Here is a 6707-nt window from a genome sequence, read left to right on the forward strand (position 1 = left end):
ACTTGGCTCAGCTACTCTGTCACTCCATCTTCTCGGTCAATGCTTTTCTTCCCTAAGCATTTTCCATATGTAAAAGCTGAATCAGCCTTTCTGGCATTGATACCTCAGGGAGCTGTCGGGGCAAAGGGCTTAGGAGATTCACATGCTCCTTCATTCACTAAATAGAAACTCACACCAAATAAGCGGCTTTATGAAACATTTGTATGGTGAGTTTAATATGTAGGAATTATTTACTTTTCTATTCATATTTTCATTTTTTAAATTAAAAAGAAAATTTCCTCAGCTTTATTGAGGTATAATTAACAAAAAAATTGTATAAATATAAGAGATACAACTTGATGTTTTGATCTATATACACATTGTGAGATATTCACCACAATCTAATTAATGAATCCATTCCCTCACATGCTTACCTTTTTCTTTTGTGGTGAGAATGCTAAAGATCTACTCTCAGCAAATTTCAAGTATACAATACAGTATTGATAATTGTAGTCACCATGATGTACATTAGATTCCCAGAACTTATTCATTTTGTATAACTGCAACTTTATACCCCTTGACCAGTATCTTCCCATTTCCTCATACCCAGGCCCTGCCAACCACTATTCTATGGTCTGCTTCTAAGAATATGATTACTTTAGATTCCACGTATAAGGGAGACCATGCAGTGTGCATTTCTATGATACATCATCTGTATATTACATTATGTGCTCACCCCCCAAAGTCAAATCATCTTTGGTCACCATATATTTGGCCCCCTTTATCCTTTATTACCTCCCACCATCTTCCCTCTGGTACCCACTACACTATTGTCTCTGTCTATGAGTTTCAGTTTTGAATCCCACATATGAATGAAATTATAGGGTTCTTAGCCTTTCCTGACTTATTTAGCTTAGTATAGTATTCTCAAGGTCTATCCGTGTTGTCGCAAATGGCAGTATTTCACCTTTTCTTATAGTTGAGTAGTATTACATACTATATATAAACCACATATTCTTTATCTAATCTTTTATTGAAGGACATTTGGTTTTCTGCATGTCTTGGCCACTGTGAATAATGCTGCAATGAACATAGGAGTGAATATAACTTTGTGAATAAATGTTGTTTAGTTTTTTTGGTAGATAACCAGAAGAGAGATTGCTGGGTCATATGGTAACTCTATTCTTAGTTTTTTGAGGAATCTTCACACTGTTTTCCATAGTGGCTGTACCAGTTTACATTCCTACCAGCAGTGAATGAGGGTTCCTTTTTCTCCACAACCTCTTCCAACACTTGTTATTACCTGTCTTGATAATAGCCATTCTAACAGGTCTGAGACAGTATCTCACTGTAGTTTTTATTTGCATTTTTCTAATAACTAGTGAAGTTGAACATATTTTTGTGTATCTGTTGGCTGTTTGTATATCTCCTTGGGAGAGGCATCTGTTCAGGTCCTCTGCCCATTTTTTAATTGGACTGATTTTTGGTGTTGAGTTGTATGAGTATTTTTTTTTAACTATTTTGGATATTAACCCCTTATTAAAGCTTTTGTTTGAAAATATCACCTCCCATTTGGTTGGTTGTTTTTTTGTTTTGTTGTCAGTTTCTTTTGAGGTGCAGAAGCTTTTCAGTTCAATATAATCCCATTCATTTAATTTTGCCTTTATTTCCCCTGCCTTTGGGATAAATTAATAAAATGTTCTTTATGACTAAAGTCCATAAGTTTAGTGCCTATGTTTTTCTTCTATATAATTTACTGTTTCAGATCTTATTTAGGCCTTTGATCCATTTTGAATTAATTTTTGTACAGGGGGATACACTGTAGTCTAGTTTCATTCTCTTCCATGTGGCTTTCCAATTTCCCCAGCACCATTTATTGGAGAGGCTTTTTTTCTTCATTGCATGTTTTGGGCTGCTTTTGTCAAAAATTATTTGTCCACACCAAGAAAAAAAGAGAGAGGACTCAAATAAATAAAATTAGAAACGAGAGTGGAGAAATAACAACTGACACAACAGAAATACAAAATATTGTAAGAAAATACTATGAAGAACTGTATGCCAAAAAACAAGACAACCTAGATGAAATGGACAAATTCCTTGAATCATATAATCTTCCAAAAATCAATCTGGAAGAATCAGAAAACCTAAACAGACCAATTACAATAAATGAGATTCAAACAGCTATCAAAAAACTCCCAAAAAACAAAAGTTCTGGGCCTGATTTCTTCACAAGTGAATTCTACCAAATATTCAAAGAAGAACTAACTCCTATCCTTCTCAAGCTATTTCAAAAAATTCAAGAGGAAGGAAGACTTCCAAACTCCTTTTATGAGGCAAGCATAATTCTGATTCCAAAACCAGGCAAAGACAACACAAAAAAAGAAAATTATAGGCCAATATCCCTGATGAACTTAGATGCAAAAGTCCTCAACAAAATATTAGCAAACCGGATCCAGCAATATATGAAAAAAATCATACACCATGATCAAGTGGCATTTATTCTTGGGAGGCAAGGCTGGTACAATATTCACAAATCAATCAATGTGATTCATCACATAAACAAAAGAAAAGAGAAAAACCACATGATAATTTCAATAGATGCAGAAAAAGCATTTGATAAAGTCCAGCACCCATTCATGATCAAAACTCTCAGCAAAGTGGGAATACAGGGAACATACCTCAACATGATAAAGGCCATCTATGACAAACCCACAGCCAACATCATACTCAATGGGCAAAAATTAAAAGCAATCCCCTTAAGATCAGGAAGAAGGCAGGGGTGCCCCCTTTCACCACTCTTATTCAACGTAGTTCTGGAAGTCCTAGCCACAGCAATCAGACAAGAAAAAGAAATTAAAGGCATCCAAATTGGAAAAGAAGAAGTAAAACTATCATTATTTGCAGATGATATGATATTGTATATAGAAAACCCTAAAGTCTCAGTCAAAAAACTACTAGACCTGATAAATGAATTTGGCAAGGTGGCAGGATATAAAATCAATACTCAGAAATCAGAGGCATTTTTATACACTAATAATGAACTGTCAGAAAGAGAAATCAAGGAATCAATCCCCTTTACCATTGCGACCAAAAAAATAAAGTACCTACGAATAAATCTAACCAAGGAGATTAAAGACTTGTACTCGAAAAATTATAAAACATTGATAAAAGAAATCAGGGAAGATACGAATAAGTGGACACATATACCATGCTCATTATTAGGAAGAATAAACATCATTAAAATGTCTATATTACCCAAAGTAATTTATAAATTCAATGCAATACTGATTAAAACACCAATGACTTACTTCAAAGATATAGAACACATATTCCAAAAATTTATATGGAACCAAAAGAGAACACGAATAGCCTCAGCAATCTTTAAAAGGAAGAATAAAGCAGGAGGTATCACACTTCCAGATATAAGTTATATTATAAGGACATTGTACTCAAAACAGCATGGTACTGGCATAAGAACAGGCACATAGATCAATGGAACAGAACAGAGAACCCGAAATAAACCCACAGCTCTATGGACAACTGATATTTGACAAAGGAGGTAAGAAAATACAATGGAGTAAAGACAGCCTCTTCAACAAATGGTGTTGGGAAAATTGGACAGCTACCTGCAAAAAAATGAAACTAGACCACCAACTTATACCAATCACAAAAATAAACTCAAAGTGGATAAAAGACTTAAATGTAAGCCGTGAAACCATAAGCATCTTAGAAGAAAACATTGGCAGTAAGCTCTCTGACATCTGTCGCAGCAATATATTTGCTGATTTGTCTCCACAGGCAAGTGAAATAAAAGACAGGATAAACAAATGGGACTTTATCAAACTAAAAAGCTTCTGCACAGCTAAAGACAATAAGAACAGAATAAAAAGACAAACTACAGAATGGGAGAATATATTTGACATTGCGTCTGATAAGGGGTTAATAACCAAAATTTATAAAGAACTTGTAAAGCTTAATACCAGGAAGACAAACAATCCAATCCAAAAATGGGCAAAAGAAATGAATAGACACTTCTCCAAAGAGGACACACAGATGGCCAATAGGCATATGAAAAAATGTTCAACATCACTAATGATTAGAGAAATGCAAATTAAAACCACAATGGGTTATCACCTCATACCAATCAGAATGGCACTCATCAATAAAATAACACAGAATAAGTGCTGGCGAGGATATGGAGAAAAGGGAACCCTCCTGCACTGCTGGTGGGAATGCAGACTGGTGCAGCCACTGTGGAAAACAGTATGGAGATTCCTCAAGAAATTAAAAATCGAATTGCCTTTTGACCCAGCTATACCACTGTTAGGAATATACCCCAAGAACACCATAGCACTGTTTGAAAAGAAGAAATGCACCCCCATGTTTATGGCAGCACTGTTCACAATAGCGAAGATCTGGAAACAGCCCAAGTGTCCGTCAGAGGACGAGTGGATTAAAAAGCTTTGGTATATATATACTATGGAATACTACTCAGCCATAAGAAATGATGACATAGGATTTTTTACAACAACATGGATGGGCCTTGATAACATTATACTGAGTGAGAGAAGTAAATCAGAAAAAACTAAGAACTATATGATTCCATACATAGGTGGGACATAAAGATGAGACTCAGAGACATGGACAACAGTGTTGGGGTTACAGGATGAGGGGAGGAGAGGGAGGGGGTTGGGGGAGGGGAGGGGCACTAAGATCATGGCTTTTCAGCATTTGACATATTCCCCCCTTAATCTATAGACAGACAGCAAATATTTACTTATGGTGTTTCCACTATAAAGACTGCTGTCTTAGGGACAAATGCTGATGAACTATTTCAGCAGTTCCTCCTTCTTCAAAGACTTATATGTCAACATAGAGCTCCATGTTTCATAGGACATACTCAAGCTCACTCCATGCTCCCTGGAGCTTTAGCACAAGGAAATGCCCTTTTTTTTTTTTCTCTTCTCTCTCTTTTTTTTTTTTTTGGTTGTATTTTTTCTTTTATTTATTTATTTTTTGCATTTTTCTGAAGATGGAAATGGGGAGGTAGTCAGACAGACTCCCGCATGCGCCTGACCGGGATCCACCTGGTATGCCTATGGGGGGGGTGCTCTGCCCATCTGGGGTGTTGCTCTGTTGCAACCAGAGCCATTCTGGCGCCTGAGGTGGAGGCCATGGGGCCGTCCTTAGTGCCCGGGGTGGCTTTGCTCTGGTGGAGCCTTGGCTGTGAGAGGGGAAGGGAGAGACGGGGGGGGGGGGGGTAGGGGTGGAGAGGTAGATGGGCGCTTCTTCTGTGTGCTCTGGCTGGGAATCGAACCCAGGAGTCCTGCACACCAGGCCAATGTTCTACCACTGAGGCAACCGGCCAGGGCCTAGGAATGCCCTTGTTGATCAAGCTACCCAAAAGAAAATTATGTGGAGCAACCATGACAGACTGAGCAAGTCAGTCTCATACTATTTATCACCAGAACGCTGCAGCCCGGTGTAAACAGTTTCAACTTACTCGGGAAGCAGCACGGCAGATTGGGAAATCCTGTTCAAGGGGTCCTATACTGCCCCTTCATTTGGAGTTAACCCTCAAGGACCCCTACCAGGACAACTTTGGCAGATGGATGTTACTCATATACCTTCATTTGGCAAACAGTCGTATGTCCACATTACAGTGGATACATATTCCGGATCTATAGTAACCTCTGTCAGAACAGGAGAGGCTGCTAAGCATGTTATAGCTCATTGTCTGTATGCATTGTTCTATTATTGGATTTCCTAAACTGGCTAAACTGAAAATGCTCCTGCATATGGAGCAAAAGCATTTACTGTATTTTGTCATGCTTACGATCTTTAAAGTTAAGGTATTATTAAAGTGTACTCAGCAAACATTTTAAGGTCAATTAAAAAAATTTAAAAGGGGGTAGTCATATCCTGGAACTCCTACGGGTCTACCATATCATGCTTTTTACTTAAAAAAAATTACATTTCTTTTGAATGCTGATGAACAGGAGACACCAAATTTTTTTCGCCTGCAAACTATTACCTTCTCTATTAGATCCAGCTAATAACACTGTTTTGTCTTTTTCCAAATAGCTCCAGATATATGGAAAAGATTTATATAGGCGGATGGGGATCCTCAAACCCCTCAGCGAGATCTTCTGAGCATGGCTTTTGAGATACCTAGAGGCAGAAAAAGCCCAATAGAGATCAGGGGAACTACCAGCTTTTAGGATACACCCTTAAAGGCTCCAATGCCCCAAAGGGGTCTCATAGGATGCCATCTGGGTCCTGCTTCAATAGTGGAAAGGAGGGTCATTGAGCTAAAGCCTGCCAGGCTTACATGCCTCTGCTATGAGGAATCAGGGACACTGGAAGGTAGGCTTCCCCCTCGCTCCTCTAAGGGAGGGTTCAGTCTCTTCCAGCCCTGCTCCAGCCACCTATGACCTAACCTTGCCCAGAATGCTGGGGTTTGCCACTGAAGGCTGAAGGTGCCCAGGGCCGTTGGCCCCATCTATGACACTGTGGACGAGCCTAGGGTATTTCTTCCAAGAAGCAGGTAAACTGATCTCATTTGCACAAGGGCCACTTAACTATGTTTTGCCTGAATAGTCAGGTTTTTTATTCTTCCCTCAAAGATCTCTGTTGTGGGTGTTGATAGTCCTATTTTCTGCTGCTTTGCTTAATATATAGTGTTTCCTTTATCCCTCCTACCTCAATGCCCCACTCATATTTCAGGC

This window comes from Saccopteryx leptura, chromosome 5 (assembly GCF_036850995.1).
Source record: "Saccopteryx leptura isolate mSacLep1 chromosome 5, mSacLep1_pri_phased_curated, whole genome shotgun sequence".
Taxonomy (NCBI): Eukaryota; Metazoa; Chordata; class Mammalia; order Chiroptera; family Emballonuridae; genus Saccopteryx; species Saccopteryx leptura.